The sequence below is a fragment of the Schistocerca cancellata genome, chromosome 1 (genome assembly GCF_023864275.1).
Source record: "Schistocerca cancellata isolate TAMUIC-IGC-003103 chromosome 1, iqSchCanc2.1, whole genome shotgun sequence".
NCBI lineage: Eukaryota > Metazoa > Arthropoda > Insecta > Orthoptera > Acrididae > Schistocerca > Schistocerca cancellata.
The window spans coordinates 230,635,156-230,659,646 of record NC_064626.1 but is presented as its reverse complement, the minus strand read 5'-3'; the positions used below and the strand labels follow the sequence as shown (position 1 = coordinate 230,659,646).

At 43.4% G+C, this 24,491-nt stretch overlaps 1 pseudogene; it reads right to left on the bottom strand.

Moving 5' to 3' along the window:
- Nucleotides 1-6,271: 6,271 nt before the first annotated feature.
- On the bottom strand, nt 6,272-6,389 carry LOC126100561 (5S ribosomal RNA; annotated as a pseudogene).
- Nucleotides 6,390-24,491: the final 18,102 nt, after the last annotated feature.

Genomic DNA, 24,491 nt, shown 5'->3' with positions numbered 1-24,491 from the left:
AATGTGTCAATAAAGTTTCCCCTTCCTGGGACAATGAATTCACGGTGTTCTTATTTCAATTTCCAGGAGTGTATATATATATATATATCCAAACTTTCTGCCAATGGACGTTCAGATCGCTGTTGCTAAGCGGATCTGACGTCACGTTTGCGGACATTGTAACGGAAGTTGGTCTCGGAACACTGTTTCAGATTGTAAGATCCTGCTCCCGAATAGTCGGGTCTTGTCCCTACTAAGGTTGCACAACATTGCCTCCTCTGATTTCATCACTAATGCTCCTTGCTGACGCTTAACTGTTAAATGTACATGTAGCGTGGCTGCTAATGAGCATTCCCGATCGCATAAATATGCATAATGTTTGGCTTAAACACGTGAAGGGAATGCAAATATGCATTACAACGTCCAATGAGTGACGACAGTGACCTCTTCAGACGAATCATGTTTTAGGCTTCACAGGATAGATGACTCTTGGATCGACGAAAGGGTCCCTGCAGAGGCGGGGGCGTTATTGTTTGGGGAATGTTTTCGTGGCATTCCCTGAGTAATCTCTCCATTAAGGAAGATACAATGGATCAACACAAGTATTCATCTATCCTTGGGGATCACGTCCACTCATAAACGCAGTTTGTTTCTTCTCGCCACTACGGCATTTACCAGCAGTAGATTGCAACGTCTCATACAGCGGGCTGTGGATGTGGGTGGCTGGCCACCAAACATACCGGATATTAACCCATAAAAAACCTGTGAGATTACTGCAATAGGGCTGCTCCGCCATGTATCCTCAACCAGGAAATCAAGAGCAGCTGTCCATGCCGCAGGAGTCAGTATGGCTCCACAACCCTGTCGGTAACTTCTAAAGCTTCGTTGACCCTCTTCTTGCACGCCTCGCAGCCGTCTGCTCCGCGAAGTGTGGTTATTTAGGATTTTGACAGGTGATAGCATTATTGTGAATGGACAGCGTACTTTTCGTATCCTAAATTGAGTATAATAAAAGTATACCGCTTCAGGCAACGGCATATTGAAGATTTATAAAAACACATTATTATCGGTACAGTTTGATATAATTAAACAGTGGTTATATGCGTGCAGTTAAGAAGTGTTAGGTAAGTGTTTAGCGTCGTGTCGTGTCCGATATCTTTCGCCTTCGCGTTTCTAAATTTTTCGGGACTTCTTATCAAAATGAATGTGGTGATCTCCTGGCTGCGAAGCATGTTCCACAACAGATGATCTACCCCTTTCTGCAATGTACTTGGGTTATGGTCGGTATTTGACCGTCCTTTTTGTAGTATCCATGTACGTCTCCCCACAACCATACGGAATTCTATAAATGCATACTTTAGCCATCGGTCTGCGAGCATCCTTGTCCAGTTTCAAGTGATCTTGTCTCTTCGGGGTGGGACTGTAGATTACTCCACTGTTCCGTTTTTCAAGATCTTCCCCACGTAGTCAGTAACGTCCTTAATGAAACACAGAAAAACTTTCAATTCCTTTGGCTGTTGTATATCGCTATGAGTCGTGCGCGGGGATATTAACGCTCTTTGTACCTCAGCAGACGAACAACCATTCTTGAGCAATCAATTGGAGAGGTGTTTTAATTCTGAATCAAGCATATCTGGTTTTCAGAAGCTCCTTGCAATAACTGCCAACGCTTTTATGATGCCTTGCTTTTGTTGTGGGTGGTGATTCGAATTCTGGTGCAGGTAACGGTCTGTGTGCGTGCGTTTTCGGTAAACTGTGTGGTCTAAGCTACCACCTTCTTTCTTGAAAACTAGCACATCAATAAAATTTAATGTTCCATCTACCTGTAAAAAGACTTAGTTCCTCTCTGTCATGCATGCAGAAAACAAACGTGTCATCCACGTACCGAAGCCAAATATTCGGTTGGCAGTTTCCAGAGACTGTATCTCGAATTTTTCTGTAAGGAATTTCGCTACAACTGGTTCTCTATAGGTACTCTATCCGTCTGTTCATAGTACTGATCGTTCCATTTGAAGTATATGATTGTGAGGCAATATATAAACAAATCTTGAAAACATTACTAGGAAAATATGTGGGCCGATCCGATTTGTGTATCAAGAATTCGGCACATTTTATCAGTAATTTAAAAGACGTAGTGGTACAGCCGCAGAACATATTATTTAGTTTTGATGTAGTATTGAAATTTACTATGGTTCAGCTCAATGAGGAGGTGCAGCTGAATCGGATATTTCGCCCCTGATATTGCAGAACTCTATATACGTTGCCCCACAGCCACGTATTTCAAATGAAACCTTGAGGTTATGAGCAGACGGATGGCGTCGCTATGAGGAGCCCCTTAAACCCAGTTCCAGCAAACTTCTTTAAGAAAAAATTCGAGGACCAGGCATCGGAAACTGCCAACGAGAAACGAAATATTTAGAACCGGTACGTGGATGATACGTTTGTCTTGTGGAGGAATGACATAGAGGAACTACATTGTTTTTACACTACTGGCCATTAAAATTGCTACGTCACGAAGATGACGTGCTACAGACGCGAAATTTAATCAGCAGGAAGAAGATGCTGTGATATGCAAATGATTAGCTTTCCAGAGCATTCACACAAGGTTGGCGCCGGTGGCGACACCTACAACGTGCTGACATGACGAAAGTTACCAACCGATTTCTCATACACAAACAGCAGTTGACCGGCGTTGCCTGGAGAAACGTCGTTGTGATGCCTCGTGTAAGGAGGAAAAATGCGCACCATCACGTTTCCGACTTTGATAAAGGTCGGATTGTAGCCTATCGCGATTGCGGTTTATCGTATCGCGACGCTGCTGCTCGCGTTGGTCGAGATCTAATGACTGTTAGCAGCATATGGAATCGGTGGGTTCAGGAGGGTAATACGAAACGCAGTGCTGGATCCCAGCGGCCTCGTTTCACTAGCAGTCGAGATGACAACCATCTTATCCGCATGGCCGTAACGGATCGTGCAGCCACGTCTCGATCCCTGAGTCAACAGATGGGGACGTATGCAAGACAACAACCATCTGCACGAACAGTTCGACGACGTTTGCAGCAGCATGGACTATCAGCTCGGAGACCATGGCTGCGGCTACCCTTGACGCTGCATCACAGACAGGAGCGCCTGCGATGGTGAACTCAACGACGAACCTGGGTGCACGAATGGCAAAACGTCATTTTTTCGGATGAATCCAGGTTCTGTTTACAGCATCATGATGGTCGCATCCGTGTTTGACGACATCGCGGTGAACGCACGTTGGAAGCGTGTATTCGTCAATGCCATATTGGCGTATCACCCGGCGTGATGGTATGGGGTGAAATTGGTTACACCTCTCGGTCACCTCTTATTTGCATAGACGACACTTTGAATAGTGGACGTTACATTTTAGATGTGTTACGACCCGTGGCTCTACCCTTCATTCGATCCCTGCGAAACCCTACATTTCAGCAGGATAACGCACGACCGCTTGTTGCAGGTCCTGTACGGGCCTTTCTGGATACAGAAAATGTTCGATTGCTGCCCTGGCCAGCACATTCTCCAGATCTCTCACCAATTGAAAACGTCTGGTCAATGGCTCGTCACAATACATCAATCACTACTCTTGATGAATTGTGGTATCGTGTTGAAGCTGCATGGGCAGCTGTACCTGTACACGGCATCCAAGCTCTGTTTGACTCAATGCCCAGGCGTATCAAGGCCGTTATTACAGCCAGAGGTGGTTGTTCTGGGTACTGATTTCTCAGGATCTATGCACCCAAATTGCGTGAAAATGTAATCACATGTCAGTTCTAGTATAATATATTTGTCCAATGAATAAATTTTAATGGCCAGTAGAGTATACGCAGCGGTGACACCGTGGATGGTTCACCGAACGGTGTTTACTCAGTTACATGTGAGCCAAAGCGAACACAGTCCGACCGCTTTGTAACAGGTCGTTGCTTACGCCTATATGTAAGAAGCATATAACACGGTTCCCCATTGTAGGCTATCAACGAACGTATGAGCATATGGAACAAGTTCACAGGTATGCGGGTGGCTCAAAGGCTTCCTAAGTAATAGAAACCTAAATGTTTTCCTCGACGATGATTGTTCGTCAAACACGAGGGTATCGTCAGGAGGGCCCCAGGGAAGTGTAGCAGGACTGCTGTTGTTCTCTAAATACATAAATGATTTGGCGGACAGAGTGGGCAGCAACCTGCGGTTGTTTTCTGATGATGCTGCAGCGTACGGCAAGATATTGAAGTAGAGTGGCTGAAGGAAGGCAGAAGACGACTTGCAGAAAATTTCTAGATGGTGTGATGAATGGCAGCTAGCTAGGAATGTGGAAAAATGTAAGTTAATGCAGATGGGGAGGAAGAACAAACCTGTAATGTTCTGATACTGTATTACTAGTGTCCTGCTTGAAACAGTCAAGTCGTTTAAACATCTGGCCCTAACGTTGCAAAGCGATATGAAATGGAACGAGCACGTCAGAACTGTGGTAGCGAAGTTGAATGGTCGACTTCGGTTTATTGGGAGAATATTAGGTTCAAATGGCTCTGAGCACTATGGGACTTAACTACTGTGGTCATCAGTCCCCTATAACCTAGAACTACGTAAACCTAACTAACCTAAGGACATCACACACATCCATGACCGAGGCAGGATTCGAACCTGCGACCGCAGCAGTCGCGCGGGTCCGGACTGCGCGCCTAGAACCGCTAGACCACCGCGGCCGGCGGAGAATATTAGGAAAGTATGGTTCATGTGTAAAGGAGACCACACCGACACTAGTGCGACCTATTAAGGAAGACATCGAAGCATTTCATAGGCGGAATGTTAGATTTGTTGCTGGTAGATTAGAGCTACACTAAGTGTTACGGATATGCTTAAGTGGGAATCCCCGTAGGGAATGCGACGCTGTTTTCGAGAAACTCTATTGAGAAAATTTATAGAACCGGCATTTGAAGCTGACTGCCGAATGATTCTACTCAGGCCAACATACATTGCGCATAAGGACTGCGAAGATGAGATATGAGAAATTAGGGCTAGTAGGGAAGTACGCAGACAATCGTTTCTCTGTCGCTCGATTTGCGAGTGGAAGAGGAAAGGGAATAACTATTAGTGGTACAGTATATCCTCCGCCACGCACCGTGCGGTATTTTGTAGGTGTAGATGTAGAAGTTATTCATAGGAGGTAAATGGTGCAAGATTCAGACCCTACTGTTAATCAACTTTTTTAGCACCACACTAATTTACCTGGCCGTACGACTAATTGTCTTATGTATACCTTGTTTATTGAGTCTACTCTTCGTACGGCAGAACAAGGTGGCGCATTGTTTTAAGATGTTAGATTTGTCACTAGCTTTATCTGCTCAGACAGTCTTACATGCCAATTTGGTGTTTTCCAGATAGCTTGTAAAAAGAGATTGCTTAGATGCTTGAGATTGCTTGGATGTAAATGCTGCATGATTTTATTCTACAGCTCTACATCTACTTCTAATCTGCTTCCACACTATTTCTCTACCCTACGACTCTGTAATAACAGGAGGGAAAACGAATACTTAAATTTAGGCGTACGAGCTCCTATTTCCCATTTTATTGTGATCATTTTTTGCTGTCTATGTGGGAGGCAACAAAATACTTTCGCATTCTGGGGAGATAGATAGTTGTTGATCGACATTTCGTGAAAACATCTCGCCGAAACGAGAAAGGCCTATGTTTTATTGACTACCACCCCCGTGTCTCATATCTGTGGTACTCTCTCTCCTTTTGCGCACTAATACAAAACGGGCTACCCTTCTTTTAACTTGTTTGATGTCCACTCCGATCCTAACCGATAGAGATCTCATACCAAGCATCACTACTCCAAAAGAGGACAGACAGACTTACGGAGGCAGCCTCACTAGTAGATCTTTGTATCTTCTAAGAGTTCCTCAAAAAACGCTTTGTTTGCTTCGCCTTCCTCTTAAATTCATTTTTACTCTTGTGAGATATTACGTTATGAAACTGGCCTGTCTTTCGTCAGGTAGCCACGGGTTGTGGGCTATAGCGCCAGAAACTGGTCCCGAAGAATGTTTGAATAAAAACTAAAACTAAACTTCGTGCGAACAGGCCTTGGAAGGCCCAACGCTACCGACCGGCCACCGTGTCATCCCCAGCCTCCAGGAGTCACTGGATGAGGATATGAAGGGACATGTGGTCAGCACGCCGCTCTCCAGGCCGTGTCATTTTGTGAGACCGGAGTCGCTGCTCCTCAATCAAGTAGCTCCTCAGTTTGCCTCACAAGGGCTGAGTGCACCCCGCTTGTCAACAGCGCTTGGCAGACTGGATGGTCACCCATCCAAGTGCTAGTCCAGCCCGACAGCGCTTAACTTCGGTGATCTGACGGCAACCGGTGTTACCACTGCGGCAAGGCCGTTGGCAAAGTGTTTGAACGGATATAATAAAATTAATATACATGGCTACTGTCGACACACTGGTGCCCAAATAAGGGATGGAAAAAGGGTAACAAAATCTTTACTTATATTCAGAATTAAACACAGTAGCCTTAGTATAGGAACAGGAATCATATCACCTGAGCAAATCAGAAAACTTACTTTAACATGCGATTACCGCAGGTTCATCATAAAAAAGAGGACAGTGCATACAAAAAACATGACATACTTTATCGATAACATAATGCAGTCTGCAACTTAAAAATAAATCACTTAAAACAATCCTAAACTAAAACAGTGATTTTTCATCTTTATTTTAAGACTAAATATGCAATACCTTGAGAGTTTACTCGTCATCAGTACACTCAATAATCTCATTATTGATTAATACGATACAATTTTTACTCTTACGATATTTATACGACTTACCTTTGTTAGGAACTGATAAGAATGTTCCATCACGGCGAATCAAACAGTCTGCATCAAGCTTGTTTCTTCCTCTTTTGAATGGCAACTTCCTAATGATGTCACCAACGACGCAAAAAGAAACCACCCAAATCAAAGATAGATTATTTTGTAAAATGTATTACAATTGCATTTATTAACAGTTAATTGTAGTGACAACTTATTTCATTTGTTTAAAACTAGCATCTTTTTCTAGGAGACAAAAACGAGGACGTATGTAAATTTCTATGCCTCAAAAAGAGTATGTGGCAGGGAAAAAGAGGACGCTTGGAAACCCTACTTTAATATACTGTGGAAAAATGTTTTTCCACCTCGTCCAGGGAAAATACTGTGGCAGAAGTAGAAGATTTAACTTCTCTGCCAGAAAACATTTCAGCGTTACGGTGTTGAAACAAATATATGGACTCAGAACGCTTTTATCGATAAAGCTTGCCCATTTATTTCGTGGGAATAAAGTACTCGTCGAAAATCATTGCATGTGCGCTAACTGTCGGCGCAATGTTATTGGAGGTAACGCGGTTACTTCCAGCGCGACTAACCTCGTTTGCTCGGCTGGCGTTTAACGGCCGCTCGCCAACCACGCCGTCGCTGATGTAACGCTCGCGATAGCCGGAATACGGGACAGTGGCAGAGCACAGGCGAACGAGGCGATCGAGAAAGGGATGGGGAGAATCTCTGCTGCGATACCGCCACCGAACTCCCTGCCGCCGTTGGATAAGCAGCTGCCAGCAGCAAGTCGTATACTCGTAGCTCAATTATTTGTTACATAGTTTAATTCTTAATTTCTTTGCGTGTTTTTGGTACTTGCATTGTTTAATTCATAAATTTCGGGCGTATTATAGTATTTGAGAGTTGTAGCATCGCGTTTTAGTACCTGAATAGTGTAAAATCGCGTAGTCGTCTGTCTTCTGTTTTTGTTTTGAACGGCCAGTGTCGGTTGGTCACAGCCAGTGTGCTCCCTGCCGCCATTGGATAAGCAGCTGCCAGCAGCAAGTCGTATACTCCTAGCTCACTTACTTGTTACATAGTTTAATTCTTAATTTCTTTGCGTGTTTTTGGTACTTGCATTGTTTAATTCATAAATTTCGGGTGTGTTATAGTATTTGAGAGTTGCAGCATCGCGTTTTAGTACCTGAATAGTGTAAAATCGCGTAGTCTCCTTCCGCCGCCGAGAAGTGTGTCAGCAGTGCGCAAGTAGCAGCATTACTGCATTTACTAGGCAATCTTGTATTTTAATAACCGTTTAAATTTTGTGTCGAATTGTTTGTGCTCTCTGGAGATTAGTTCAGACGTTCTTTGCACAACAGTTTTTAGCATGGATAGGGACTGCAACTGCTGTGTTCGGATGCAGGCTGAGTTGGCATCCCTTCGCTCCCAGCTTCAGGCAGTGTTGGCTTCGGTCACACAGCTTGAGGCTGTTGCCAATGGGCATCACTGTGGTGGTCCGGATGGGGGTTTGTCGGGGACGGCCAGCTCATCCCACGCATCCCCCGATCGGACTACGACTGTGGCTGCCCGGGATACTGTCCACATTGAGGCTGATCCCTCACCTGTGGAAGAGGGGGAGGTCGTCTCGAGGTGTGGGCGAAAGACATTCCGGAGGTCTGAACGGAAGGCCTCTCCAGTTTGTCTGACGAACCGGTTTCAGGCTCTGTCTCAGGCTGATACTGATCTTCGGCCGGATATGGCTGCTTGTCCTGTTCCAGAGGTTGCCCCCCAGTCTGCAAGATCCGGGCGGTCACAGAGGGTGGGCTTACTGGTAGTTGGGAGCTCCAACGTCAGGCGCGTAATGGGGCCCCTTAGGGATATGGCAGCAAGAGAGGGGAAGAAAAACAATGTGCACTCCGTGTGCATACCGGGGGGAGTCATTCCAGATGTGTAAAGGGTCCTTCCGGAAGCCATGAGGGGTACAGGGTGCACCTATCTGCAGGTGTCGCTCATGTCGGCACCAATGATGTGTTTCGCTATGGATCAGAGGAAATCCTCTCTGGCTTCCGGCGGCTATCTGATTTGGTGAAGACTGCCAGTCTCGCTAGCGGGATGAAAGCAGAGCTCACCATCTGCAGCATCGTCGATAGGACTGACTGCGGGCCTTTGGTAGAGAGCCGAGTGGAGGGTCTGAATCAGAGGCTGAGACGGTTCTGCGACCGTGTGGGCTGCAGATACCTCGACTTGCGCCATAGGGTGGTGGGGTTTCGGGTTCCGTTGGATAGGTCAGGAGTCCACTACACGCAGCAAGCGGCTACAGGGGTAACAGGGGTTGTGTGGCGTGGACTGGGTGGTTTTTTAGGTTAGATGGCCTCGGGCAAGTACAGAAAGGGCAACAGCCTCAAAGGGTGCGGGGCAAAGTCAGGACATGCGGGGACCAAGCAGCAATCGGTATTGTAATTGTAAAATGTCGAAGCTGCATTGGTAAAGTACCGGAACTTCAAGCGCTGATAGAAAGCACCGAAGCTGAAGTCGTTATAGGTACAGAAAGCTGGCTTAAGCCAGAGATAAAGTCTGCCGAAATTTTTACAAAGAAAAAGACGGTGTTTAGAAAGGATTGATTGCATGCAACCGGTGGTGGCGTGTTTGTCTCTGTTAGTAGTAGTTTATCCCGTAGTGAAGTAGAAGTGGATAGTTCCTGTGAATTATTATGGGTGGACGTTACACTCAACAACCGAGATAGGTTAATAATTGGCTCCTTTTACCGACCTCCCGACTCAGCAGCATTAGTGGCAGAAAAACTGAGAGAAAATTTGGAATACATCTCACATAAATTTGCTCAGCATGTTGTAGTCTTAGGTGGAGATTTCAGTTTACCAGATATAGACTGGGACACTCAGATGTTTAGGACGGGTGGTAGGGACATTATACTGAGTGCACTATCCGCAAATTACCTCAAGCAATTAAACAGAGGACCGACTCGTGGAGATAACATCTTGGACCTACTGATAACAAACAGACCCGAACTTTTCGACTCTGTAAGTGCAGAACAGGGAATCAGTGATCATAAGGCCGTTGCAGCATCCCTGAATATGGAAGTTAATAGGAATATAAAAAAAGGGAGGAAGGTTTATCTGTTTAGCAAGAGTAATAGAAGGCAGATTTCAGACTACCTAGCAGATCAAGACGAAAATTTCTGTTCCGACACTGACAATGTTGAGTGTTTATGGAAAAAGTTCAAGGCGATCGTAAAATGCGTTTTAGACAGGTACGTGCCGATTAAAACTGTGAGGGACGGGAAAAACCCACCGTGGTTCAACAACAAAGTTAGGAAACTACTGCGAAAACAAAGAGAGCTTCACTCCAAGTATAAACGCAGCCAAAACCTCTCAGACAAACAGAAGCTAAACGATGTCAAAGTTAGCGTAAGGAGGGCTATGCGTGAAGCGTTCAGTGAATTCGAAAGTAAAATTCTATGTACCGACTTGACAGAAAATCCTAGGAAGTTCTGGTTTTATGTTAAATCAGTAAGTGGCTCGAAACAGCATATCCAGACACTCTGGGATGATGATGGCATTGAAACAGAGGATGACACGCGTAAAGCTGAAATACTAAACACCTTTTTCCAATGCTGTTTCTCAGAGGAAGACCGCACTGCAGTTCCTTCTCTAAATCCTCGCACAAACGAAAAAATGGCTGACATCGAAATAAGTGTCCAAGGAATAGAAAAGCAACTGGAATCACTCAACAGAGGAAAGACCACTGGACCTGACGGGATACCAATTCGATTCTACACAGAGTACGCGAAAGAACTTGCCCCCCTTCTAACAGCCGTGTACCGCAAGTCTCTAGAGGAACGGAAGGTTCCAAATGATTGGAAAAGGGCACAGGTAGTCCCAGTCTTCAAGAAGGGTCGTCGAGCAGATGCGCAAAACTATAGACCTATATCTCTGACGTCGATCTGTTGTAGAATTTTAGAACATGTTTTTTGTTCGAGTATCATGTCGTTTTTGGAAACCCAGAATCTACTCTGTAGGAATCAACATGGATTCCGGAAACAGTGATCGTGTGAGACCCAACTCGCTTTATTTGTTCATGAGACCCAGAAAATATTAGATACAGGCTCCCAGGTAGATGCTATTTTCCTTGACTTCCGGAAGGCGTTCGATACAGTTCCGCACTGTCGCCTGGTCGCCTGGTAAACAAAGTAAGAGCCTACGGAATATCAGACCAGCTGTGTGGCTGGATTGAAGAGTTTTTAGCAAACAGAACACAGCATGTTATTATCAATGGAGAGACGTCTACAGAAGTTAAAGTAACCTCTGGCGTGCCACAGGGGAGTGTTATGGGACCATTGCTATTCACAATATATATAAATGACCTAGTAGATAGTGTCGGAAGTTCCATGCGGCTTTTCGCGGATGATGCTGTAGTATACAGGGAAGTTGCAGCATTAGAAAATTGTAGCGAAATGCAGGAAGATCTCCAGCGGATAGGCACTTGGCGCAGGGAGTGGCAACTGACCCTTAACATAGACAAATGTAATGTATTGCGAATACATAGAAAGAAGGATCCTTTATTGTATGATTATATGATAGCGGGACAAATACTGGTAGCAGTTACTTCTGTAAAATTTCTGGGAGTATGCGTGCGGAACGATTTGAAGTGGAATGATCATATAAAATTAATTGTTGGTAAGGCGGGTACCAGGTTGAGATTCATTGGGAGAGTCCTTAGAAAATGTAGTCCATCAACAAAGGAGGTGGCTTACAAAACACTCGTTCGACCTATACTTGAGTATTGCTCATCATTGTGGGATCCGTACCAGATCGGGTTGACGAAGGAGATAGAGAAGATCCAAAGAAGAGCGGCGCGTTTCGTCACAGGGTTATTTGGTAACCGTGATAGCGTTACGGAGATGTTTAGCAGGCTCGAGTGGCAGACTCTGCAAGAGAGACGCTCTGGATCGCGGTGTAGCTTGCTGTCCAGGTTTCGAGAGGGTGCGTTTCTGGATGAGGTATCGAATATATTGCTTCCCCCTGCTTATACCTGCCGAGGAGATCACGAATGTAAAATTAGAGAGATTCGAGCGCGCACGGAGGCTTTCAGACAGTCGTTCTTCCCGCGAACCATACGCGACTGGAACAAAAAAGGGAGGTAATGACAGTGGCACGTAAAGTGCCCTCCGCCACACACCGTTGGGTGGCTTGCGGAGTATAAATGTAGATGTAGAAACAGTCTGCGATGGGTCGTCCTCTGTGTAGCTCGAGGTTAGTCACCGAAACTTGCCAGATATACAGGGTGGTCCATTGATCGTGACCGGGCCAAATATTTCACGAAATAAGTGTCAAACGAAAAAACTACGACGAACGAAACTTGTCTAGCTTGAAGGGGGAAACCAGATGGCGCTATGGTTGGCCCGGTAGATGGCGCTGCCATAGGTCAAACGGATATCAACTGCGTTTCTTTAAATAGGAACCCCCATTTTTTATTACACATTCGTGTAGGACGTAAAGAAATATGGATGTTTTAGTTCGATCACTTTTTTCGCTTTGTGATAGATGGCGCTGTAATGGTCTCAAACATATGGCTCACAATTTTAGACGGAAAGTTGGTAACAGGTAGGTTTTTTAAATTAAAATACAGAACGTGGGTACGTTTGAACATTTTATTTCGGTTGTGCCAATGTGATACATGTACCTTTGTGACCTTATCATTTCTGAGAACGCATGCTGTTACAGCATGATTACCTGTAAATTCCACATTAATGCAATAAATGCTCAAAATGATGTCCGTCAACCTCAATGCATTTGGCTGTACGTGTACCGACATTCCTCTCAACAGCGCGTAGTTTGCCTACCGTAATGTTCGTACATCCACTGACAATGCGCTGACGCATGTTGTCAGGCGTTGGCGGTGGATCACGATAGCAAATATCCTTCAACTTTCCCCACAGAAAGAAATCTGGTGAGGTCAGATCCGGTGAACGTGTGGGCCATGGTATGGTGCTTCGACGACCAATCCACCTGTCATGAAATATGCTATTCAATACCACTCCAACCGCACGCGAGCTATGTGCCGGACATCCATCATGTTGGAAGTACATCGCCATTCTGTCATGCAGTGAAACATCTTGTAGTAACATCGGTAGAACATTACGTAGGAAATCAGCATACATTGCACCATTTAGATTGCCATCGATAAAATGGGGGCCAATTATCCTTCCTCCCATAATGCCGCACCATACATTAACCCGTCATGGTCACTGATGTTCCACTTGTCGCAGCCATCGTGGATTTTTCGTTACCCAATGGTGCATATTATTCCGGTTTACGTTACCGCTGTTGGTGAATGGCGCTTCGTCGCTAAATAGAACGCGTCCAAAAAATCTGTCATCGTCCCGTAATTTCTCTTATGCACAAAAATGGTTCAAATGGCTCTGAGCACTATGGGACTTAACATCTGAGGTCATCAGTCCCCTAGAACTTAGAACTACTTAAACCTAACTAACCTAATGACATCACACAAATCCATGCCGGAGGCAGGATTCGAACCTGCGACCGTAGCGGTCGCGCGGTTCCAGACTGAAGCACCTAGAACCGCTTGGCGACTACGGCCGGCTCTTGTGCACAGTGGCAAAACTGTACACGACGTTCAAAGTCGTCGCCATGCAATTCCTGGTGCATAGAAATATGGTACGGGTGCAATCGATGTTGATGTAGCGTTCTCAACACCGACGTTTTTGAGATTCCCGATTCTCGTGCAATTTGTCTGTTACTGATGTGCGGATTAACCGTGACAGAAGTTAAAACACGTAGTTGGGCATCATCATTTGTTGTTGGTTGACGTTTCACATGTGGCTGTTTCCTTAAATAACGTAACTATCCGGCGACCGGCTGGACTCTTGGATGATGTCCAGGATACCGAGCAGCATACATAGCACACGCCCGTTGGGCATTTTGATCACAATAGCCATACAGCAACACGATATAGACCTTTTCCGCAATGGTAAACGGTCCATTTTAACACAGGTAATGTATCACGAAGCAAATACCGTCCGCACTGGCGGAATGTTACGTGATACCACGTACTTATACGTTTGTGGCTATTACAGCGCCATCTATCACAAAGTGAAAAAAGTGGTCGAACTAAAACATTCGTATTTCTGTACGTCCTACACGAATATGTAATAAAAAAAGGGGTTCCTATTTAAAAAACCGCAGTTGATATCCGTGTGACCTACGGCAGTGCCACCTAGCGGGCCAGCCATAGCGCCATCTTGTTCCCGTTCAAGCTAGACGAGTTTCGTTCTTTGTAGTTTTTTCGTTTGAAGCTTATTTCGTGAGATATTTGGCCTGGTCACTATCAATGGACCACCCTGTATATTACAATTTCGTTCGTTCGGTTGCTGACTTAACTTACGTAAACTGCTCGTCACTTCAATAACTCCCTTAAACCCCTCTGAAGGTAATTTCTAAACGATGGAACCATTTTAAAAACTTCCGTAAGCTGTCAGTTTTATTATGCAAAGTGCCTTTACGGTAACATGTATGTAGTATTTCAGTTTATTGGCCAGTTTCAGCCTTTGGCTATTTTCAGATGTCTGCGAATAGAATACCAAAAGAACAGTAAACAAGAAAGAGACATATGTGCCGTGCGAGTACATCGTGGCGCGAATTAATATCCATAGATCCATCTGGTTGTCTGCATCAATGGTGGTGGTATCGTCAGAGCGATTTTCCACTTTCGTAAGGAAGCGCAGAGGTGTTGCATCGATTTAAGTGCGACCGCTCTGTCTCAGTGATTGAGTGCCAAGTTGTTTGTGTGGCGACGGCGGGCAGTAAGCATCGTGACGTCGTGGCCGATAAGGTCCTTTGCTCGCTAGTACGTTTGGAATGTTAATTCGAGCGTGTTACGCGATATCCTGTGTCCGCCGGATCAGTGGAGACTGCCCAATGTAGAAGTTATTTCGGTGTTTTGCTTGTGCACCTTCTCGTTATTCGATGTGGATCATTTGGAAGTGTCCTGTGTCCATTGTGGTGCCTAGTTGGTTTCCTGTCAGCCAGTTACAAAGTACTGAACAACATACCGACTGGTGGATACTTTTAACTGATTGAAGCCATTTATCGGACGGTTGTTGACTTATGTTCCTGTTTCCTCGAAATCAAGGTGAGCATCCAATTACAGTCACAACCGTTATAGCTTACGTTTGAAAATGCTACTCTCTTATCTGCAATCTTGATTGTCCTTCGTCGTCTGTAATGCATTATCGTGAACATTTGAAATTATCCCATTCAAGTAATTTTATTGTGTATTTTTGACTATTAAACTGGCGATGTGAAAGCCTCCAGCCTGGTTTTGGTCGCACTAGCTGGGGTTATCTAAATTAAGAAGTAGGTAACGTGATTTCAGAGCACAGCTCGCTTTTTTTTCACATTTTCACCATTGTCTTTTAGCGTTGTAGTTTTTGTGAAAATATTAATTAGTACTATATGCGTAACATGATAGCTTGAGCACTTATATCGTTTGTATTGTGAGTTCCGCTGAAAGGATCTTGAGTAAAAGAACTGATTAGTCCTGAAGTGGTTGCTCTCTCTGTTAAACGTACTAAGATGAGAATCTAAAAACTCTGCTGGCTAACCATAAAAAAAGGTATTTTCGCCCTACACAGATACTTTGTCTGCACGACCGACTGATTGTATGTTATGTAAACTTGTCATCATCCTATTTACATGTATTTCTTGTTTTTACTAATTACATGCGATCAGTTTTACTTGCCATTGGATGTCGAATGTTTACTAGCAGTTACTCATTTCTCTAGGTTTCTAATGCTCAAACTTGACGTGCATTGTTAAATGCCACATTGTTGATTTTATTAAACATGTGTGTTAAGACCTGGATTTAGTGTCAAGATTTCAGAAAGTAGTCATAAGACTTTTTCTTAAATTTTTTTCTTAAATGTTATTTTAGAGGTACTGTAAATTCTGGTGGCTTTCCCCCAAAACAAAAAGATAGTAGTGAATTAAATTTTGGCGGTAGTTATTCAGAATTTTAGATCTTTGTCATGTTGCGGAAAAGAAGCTTATTTTTTATTAAATTTGTTAAATATAATTATGGCCCCCTGTCTTACAACTCAACACCGTGTCCCTATCACATTTCAACACTGATGAACATCATTACGCCTGCGCATTACAGTTGTTGTTAAATTACCATAGCATTGGAGATGTGTATGCCACATTTAAAAGCTGTTTCTTGCTATGTCTGGACTGTCTCTTGTTGTCGCGCGCGCCACACACACACACATACACACACACACGCAGGCCGAACATATCTTTTTATGGACTTGTACAACACAAACTACTTCCAATCACGCAGTCATATAACAACTAACACTACTAACTGCAAACTTCGTGATCCTTGGAAATGCATTTAATGTCACAATATGTTTGTTCGCTTCCTCATACACCACCAAATACGCTACAAAATAGAAGGAAATATGCAAAGACTCTACTCACACGCCGATTTGCAGAGAGTCACAGTTTATTGACAGAGGCACCTACAGTTATGTCTCTACAGTACAGCATTCTTAATCCTTTTATTAAGAATTTACTGAGAACTAACTGACCCGATAGACGTTGTTGTTTGTGATCGTTTCGCGAATTTGTGAAAAGCTATGCTAAATGTGTAAACAAAGTGAAAAATAAGAAAAAAGTGTTTTTCAGTTATTGTAACTATTAACAGCTGTGGCCATGGATACATTCAGAAGTACGCCAATGCGAAATTTTACATGTGAGATAAATTTTATCTCCATTATAGCGGTGAATGCTAGAAATGTGTGATGTGCGGAGAATGTGAACGACTTTGTACCATGAAGTTTTGCTCCAAAATTTAAGCCTCAACTTAATTAAGTCAGAATTAATTTCAATCACGTGATATATTGCCTTCCATAAAATGAGAAATAAAAATGAATCACAAGATGTTTTATTTACATTATGATTTCGATTGATTTCAAGTGGCGTCATCATTTCATTCATTGCAATTCTTTATAATACACGACGTTTCTTGTCTTGTTGTCTGTCGCGTGAAGAAACAAAGCTGATGGTTTATCGAGAAGGGCACACATACAGTCGACCATGCAAGAAGCAACTGTTTTGAAGGTTATTTATTGCCTTAAACAATAACTGCCCTTGTGATTTGTTTATTTCAGTATATTTTGGATAAATGGCAGCTCGGTTGTGAATATTGAAATCCTTTATTTTACAGATCGATTTCAGTCACTGTGTGACCAACCTCAGTGCAAGTAGGCCCATATCATAATAGCATAATATTTTCAAAGAGGTGTAACTTGTACTGTGAGCCGGCCGGAGTGGCCGAGCGGTTCTAGGCGCTACAGTCTGGAACTGTGCGACCGCTACGGTCCCAGGTTCGAATCCTGCCTCAGGCATGGATGTGTGTGATGTCCTTAGGTTAGTTAGGTTTAAGTAGTTCTAGGGGACTGATGACCTCAGAAGTAAAGTCCCATAGTACTCACAGCCATTTGAACCATTTTGTACTGTGATGATGACTTCTAATATATATCTCCACTTTTACTTCATACAATAATTTTTAAGTTTACAGAAGAGCCATCTTGTACCTTAGCAGTTTCCGATCCAACGTACAGACCGCACGTTAGGTGTATCGTGCAATAGAACCAACGAAAAAGTCAGCAGTTGCTGACTTGTACGCTTTGAGTGCTGGTGCAGAATTGTGTACAACAGATTTGTCGTGTAACATCGGGTTAAGTTACCACAGTATTGTGAGGATAGTTGCTGACAGTAAAATAATATTTTATTAACACTTAACAGAGCTAAGCCTGTGATATTACGTAGCTCTGAATGTCGCAAAAAATGCCTTGTCGTAATATTACGGGCACGGCATCTTATTGAGGGCTGCCTCGTCCGTAAATATTGCTGGCAGCGTCTCTCGCCCAGCTGATATCTCTTGTGAATAAAACTAGCCATCTAGCAGATAAGACAAGGCCCATAAACACTCTAGCACACATTTCTGGTAGTTTGGTTGGCGACAATACAACACTCAGACTACACAGTTGAGTGTGACACCCACTGTTAGCGCTGTGTGTGTAATAGAAGGGATACGTCTGGCAACTGTCCAGCCAGTGGTGCACAGGTTCTTCCCATTCTCTAAGAATCTGAAGATAATCGTAGCGGTGGTTTTGATGCTGATGACAATGACGAAGATCCTATTTACGATTTTTCTGATCCAGATAAGTAAATAGTCATCGTCGACGACGTTCGAAAGTGTATTGTGTTAATTTTTCATACAAGTGTTAGCGAACGACCTCCAGTCGCAGACGAATGGAGCAAATATGGAGATACTTTGTTTCAGTGTGGTGTACGCGAAGTGGGGCTTTTTGTACAATCATTTTTTCACCTGTACCATACAAAATAGGGCTACTTTAAACAGTAAATGGTTCTCATAATATATTCTCCTTTTCGTTGTATAAAGAGGCTTAAACTCATGCGTTTTACCCGTATGTTATGAATTAAATCTTAAAATAAAATTCTTGCACGTGACAAACGCTATCTTTCCCATGCTCTGTGACGACGAGTGGTATAACAGAACAATGATATCATTGACATTTATTTAAAAAGCAATTAATAAACTTTATTTCAAATTAAGAAAATAGCTTCATGATGTTTTCTGAGTTTGTAGCAGAGAGTCAAATTATAGCGAAAATGCCCGCGACTGGATAAATAACACGGAGATGGCAGGCTGACCCAGGGGAAAAGGGGTTTATGAAGGTGACTGGTACTCTAAGAGTTAACTTCTGTTTGCTATAATGTTGTTTTTCAATGCAAAGATGCCACCATGCTTAGTCAGATAAGTTTAATCTGAACATCACTCTCGTGTTTCACGTTCTCATGTACAAAAATTTAGCTTCTAGCGACCACTTATCACATATATGATAGATACGTTCACATTATTTCTATTCGCAAACTGAGCTGTACCTCGTATCAAAGTGGAGTGTATCTCATTCGGTAGACTTCGTAGAACGAAAGTATCTGCAGTCTGTCATTTTCAGGACATCATACATGTCAGAATCGATCAATAACGAGTGATATTTGGGTTGTCGAGTGCAACTCACCGGGAAATAAATTATCCCCACCTCCGCGAGACTCCACGCTAATGCCTTGTAACAGCGTCTCTAGTGTTGATAATTCACTCAATACACCGAGGATGAGCGCCCACGAATGTGTCCATGTTTGCCACATCCAGCTGAAACCACTCATTAGTAATTAGATCCAATACAGTTACCAAACCGCGAGGAAGTTGGCTGCCACGCTTCCCTGCTGGACCAGATGGACACAGTCATGTTATGTCGGATTAAGGGTTATTAAGCGGGTCACTGGACCAGTGTTCATCAAACCCGGAACGGGTATGTGCAGCCCCATGAATACGGCTGACGTCATTTTGGAAAACCGTAGTGCCTGCAGCGTATTAGTCGTGAAGGTGTAGACGAAAGGCAACACTTGGTTACGAGAATGTTGAAATAACTATCCTTTTTATGTTCTTGCTAAACTACATGAGTGTTGCCAAGTCATTGTACGGAAACACCCCCTACCCCCCAAAAAAGTCACAAAGCAACCTCCAGCCTAAACTGCAGCCTCCACAGTCTGGCGGTTAAAAGCGTCATTGTGTTGCTGGTGCACTCGATATCTTGCATCGTCTGAAAATAACCAGATCAATACGTACTACATTTCTCCTATCACCTACTATCTAACTTCTACGTTGTTTTGTTCACTGGCGACGTCCCGCTGTGATAAATGGCATTTTACGAGATAACCGAGTACAAACGTCCATTCGAGGCAGAACTTTTGGCAGCATTCACTCGGAAACTGCTTGAAGTGGACCTGAATACACTGACACTAGCCATTCAAACAGATTGTCATTAGCGAGGATTGACTGTCGTTCTCGATCTCTGTCGGATAGGATATTTGACGACCACATTTGCTACTCCTCCTTACAGGGTTTCGGGTAGTACACCGTTCCTTGTAAAGAAACTGGAGAGTATTCGACACACCAACTATGTAGGTAGCTTCTCTCACCTTGTAGTCATTTCTGCTGATCTGTCACGTTTCCACGCCAACCCGTCTCACTATTCTAAGTCTGTACAATAGACTGGTACATAGACACCTCATTTACTACCTTCATATGCATATGCATAAACGTACCATGTACAGCACTTCAATGACATCAATGCACTCTTTACAGGGATGAGCAACACATTTAACGGTGATTTCACCTTCATAAAAAAAATCATTACTACTGAGTTAGCTTTATTTCCTCTATAATAGTTGTAAGTAGGCTGTTTAGGTTTTCTTATTGGTAACGCCACGTAGCGCTCTGTATGAAAAATCACTGGCTGTGCTGTGTGCAGTCTGTGGCTAGTTTGCATTGTTGTCTGCCATTGTAGTGTTGGGCAGATGGATGTGAACAGCGCGCAACGTTGAGCAGTTGGAGGTGAGCCGCCAGCAGTGCTGGATGTGGGGAGAGAGATGGCGGAGTTTTGAAATTTGTAAGACTGGATGTCATGAACTGCTATATACATATCACTTTTGAACACTATTGAGGTAAATAAATTGTTTGTTCTCTATCAAAATCTTTCATTTGCTAACTATGCCTGTCAGTAGTTAGTGCCTTCAGTAGTTTGAATCTTTTATTTAGCTGGCAGTAGTGGCGCTCGCTGTATTGTAGTAGTTCGAGTAACGAAGATTTTTGTTAGGTAAGTGATTTGTGAAAGGTATAGGTTAATGTTAGTCAGGGCCATTCTTTTGTAGGAATTTTTGAAAGTCAGATTGCGTTGCGCTAAAAATATTGTGTGTCAGCTTAAGCACAGTTTTGTATAATTTTTCTAAGGGGACGTTTCATATGTCGACCCTTAGCCGAGGATACCTCACTGGAATCTTCTGATTTTTTCTTGTAGTTTGTGCAATTAGTGCAGCCTTTGTTTATTTCTAGCGCGTAATTGTAGAGAGATTCTCCTTTGTAGTTTCAGTCTTTCATTATTGTACAGTAAAACAGTTGTGGCATGTATGCAGATTTGCACCAAGTATTTTGTAGCTGCGCTTGCGATTAACTAGATATTATTTTCAGTGCTATGTTAAAGTGTTTTCTTATTTTTGCTCTTCAAATTGTGCTTTTCTGTCTTATTGTGTGAAATATTGTGACAATTATGGCGTGTCAAAAACGTAATACTAGGCTCCAAAGTAAACTGAGAAATGACAGTGAAGACGAAGGCAGTGTGTTAGCGCCACCGTGTAATGAATTAACTAATGTTCAAAGTAGTAATTTGGTAACTGTGCATAGTGAAATGGAGCGGGCTGCAAATAATGGTGTAGGCAGTGAAACAATTAGTGAACAGGGAAGCATTATCGATCGATCGGTCGGCAACAGCTTGCCTCAGGAATCCGAAATGACAGGACACAATCTTGCAAATACTGTACATTCAGGTTTTGCGTCCTCACCGTTTTCTTAAATAAATCAAGACACATTTTCTGCTTTTCAAAATGCGAATATTGCCAGTTCAAATGCACTGCCGAATAGCACTGAGGAACATGTTTCAGACACCAGTGCACTGTTACTACAGTTAATGCAACAAATGGGACAAAGGCTACAAAAGTTAGGCACAACGCTTGAACAAAATCAGAAACAAATGGGACAAAATCTTCAAAACTTCATAAATCAGTTTTCACGACATTTCGAACACGGTACTGAGAGCTTGGTTCCACGAATGCTCACACACATTCAAGAACTCGTCGAAGCGAGACACCGGCAGAAATGTTTCACCTCCGTCAGGACAGGTCAGTTCAGACACTTCTTCAGCCACCTAGTCATGGCGGACAAATGTTGCCCATGAGATAAGGGAGCAAAGCAAGTACTGGAAACACATGAAGTCACCACAGTCGAAAATGGCGAAGGGCCTGTCATCATCGGACAGTGTGAAGCTGAATTGTTTCACGGACTGCCATATTGTGGTTCTAACAGATTATGTTGGTTACAGACAAACCGTGGCAGGCTCATGTTACTGAAATTCTTCACAAAATTACAGGAGGTGATGAAGTTGTAGCGTCGTGGGAAGCTGCCCATAGAGATGTTTCTGCTACACGACAATGTCCCGACTCGCTCTGCAGAGGACACAAACTTCATGCCTTTCTGAGGTATCATATTTTGCCCCATACCTCATATTCTCTTGATTTGGCACTGTAACGTCGTTTATATGCAATCCGAGCAAAGAACTAATTACGAAAAATCTTTTAGCTCAACAGTGTCCACTGTAGGAATCATTCACTAGCGAATCGTGGTTTCAGATCACATAAAAATGCCCGATACATTGGCGAGAGAGAAAACTGCGCCGAATTTCCATAATAATGTTACTATCCTTGACTCTCTCTCTCTCTCTCTCTCTCTCTCTCTCTCTCTCTCTCTCTCTCTCTACCGTCCTTACATATGTAAATATTAAATATTTCTTTCAGAATTAACTGGCACCGCAGAAAACTTTATGACCGTGAATCTTCAAAATTATAAGCACGTCAATTTCTGTTAGCATTGATAGATCGGTCTCTGTTAAGATAAAACACGCAAGTTCTACGTAAGCAATAAAAATGCTAATTATCTCAATGAGAGGTACAGAATGGAGGCTGTGCAAATCGCGACCAAGACGGCTAATTCTTCTCACAAAAGCTCGCTGACTGATGCGTGAGATGAACTGTTAAAAATTAATAAGCATTCAGTATCTAGTGAGAAAGTTCTGGTACTGAAATGAGACATATTTGGCTGCTGTAACATTCGTTATTATTTAAAAACACTTACATGAATTCTCCGTCCCAAAAGTGACAAGCAAGAAAAAACAAGAGAGAAAAACAACTGACAGGTCGACAGTCTTCTTTACACATGAAAGCAAAAAATTAATTAGCGTTTCAAAGAGACTACATGTATCTTACCGAGCGAGGTGGACTCGCACTCGGGAGGGCGACTACTCAAACCGGCGTCCGGCCATCCTGATTCAGGTTTCTCGAGATTTCCATAAATCGCTTCAGGCAAATACCGGGATGGTTCCTCTGAAAGAGCACGGCCGATTTCCTTCCACATCCTACCTAGTCGGGTGGAATGGATTACCTCACTGTTTGGACCACTCCATCAAATCAACCAACCAACAATGTGTCTCAGATACGCATATATATTTAAACATGACGCGAGTTCGTCGCTCTGCGGAAACGTATTATTTTATGATTGAATAAATATCATTATTAACTCGAAGTGAATTAGACAGTTCAAGGCTGAAAAAAACTATCGTTACATTTCAGGACCTCTTTTCTTTTTTATTGTGAATTAATACGACATTGAAGTTGTTTCTCGCAACATAGCATTCAGAATCTCCTGCCTCTACAATCTTCCGCCTGCAGAACTCTCTGACGTAGCTCTTCTGACTTTCTGTTAACATGTTGTTTTTGGGCGTCTCCTCCTTCTTCTTCTTCTGTTGGATCGAATCCATTCCTTCCATTCTCTTAGACCATCTGTCCTCAACCAAATGGCATACATGCCCGTACCATACCAACCGCTCAATAATCTGATTATATTCATTACAGTGGTGGGCAAACTTATTCTCTTACTTATGCAGTCGTTTTTAATTTTATCCCGTTGTGTCACCCAACACCAGCACCTCTAAAAACCCATCTCCATTCACAATAAGTTCCTCTTAACTCTTTCAGTTACTTCCCATGTTTCTGCTCAACACTTTGCTATACTTTCTACAATAGTTTTTAATGTCCTAATCTTCGTTTCTGATCTAATGGTCGTGTTCGATTTATCTGTTCGGTTGCTTGTCAACCTTGGACAATGCGGTTCTTAATTTCGATTTCATTGGATCCATCTTCGTTGCCACTGACGCTCAAATATGTATAAGAGTAATCAGCCCTTATAGCTATGCGTTTAAAAACGCCGCTTGCGAGACGGAGAGGTGCTACGTCCCCGAATCGAATCTGCCCTTCGATTAACAAGTGTCGCTGTCCTGGCCAGCCTGTATATGATGTTTAGGCGATTTCTCACACTCCAATAGGTAAGTACCGGACTGGTACCCAAGTCCCGCGTCAGTTACACGATACGTAAACAATTAGAAAACTTCCACTCACTCTTACGTGACATAACACACAAACAGTTGGTGTACATATATTGCGTCCAGTGGGTAACGGGGTGCGACAGAAACTTCATCAGGCGACCCCTTAACCTAATCATGTCAAATCCATTCATAACCATGTCGACCCTGCGCCAATGAGGGACATAAGACAGAAGAAAAAAAGACAAAATACAAGGGCGTAATGAAAAGCAATATCTCCGAAATTTTATGTTAATGCTTGTGGTGTCACATACCGACACCACGTTACCAGCGTTAAGTTGGCAGTGGAATAGCAAGTTTTTGTCTGATGCTGATAGCAGTCGCATGGGATCTGCACCCCCCCCTCCACCCCCCTCCCACCCCCACCCCCCCGGGGGGCCCAATCGTGCGCCCCATATGAGCAACACTTTAGGCAGCTCCTCGGCGTTCGAAAACATCCCAAAGGTGTTCTATAGGATTCAGGTCTGTGCAGGCCAGTCCATTACAGAGATATTATTGTCGTGTAACCACTCCGCCACAGGCCG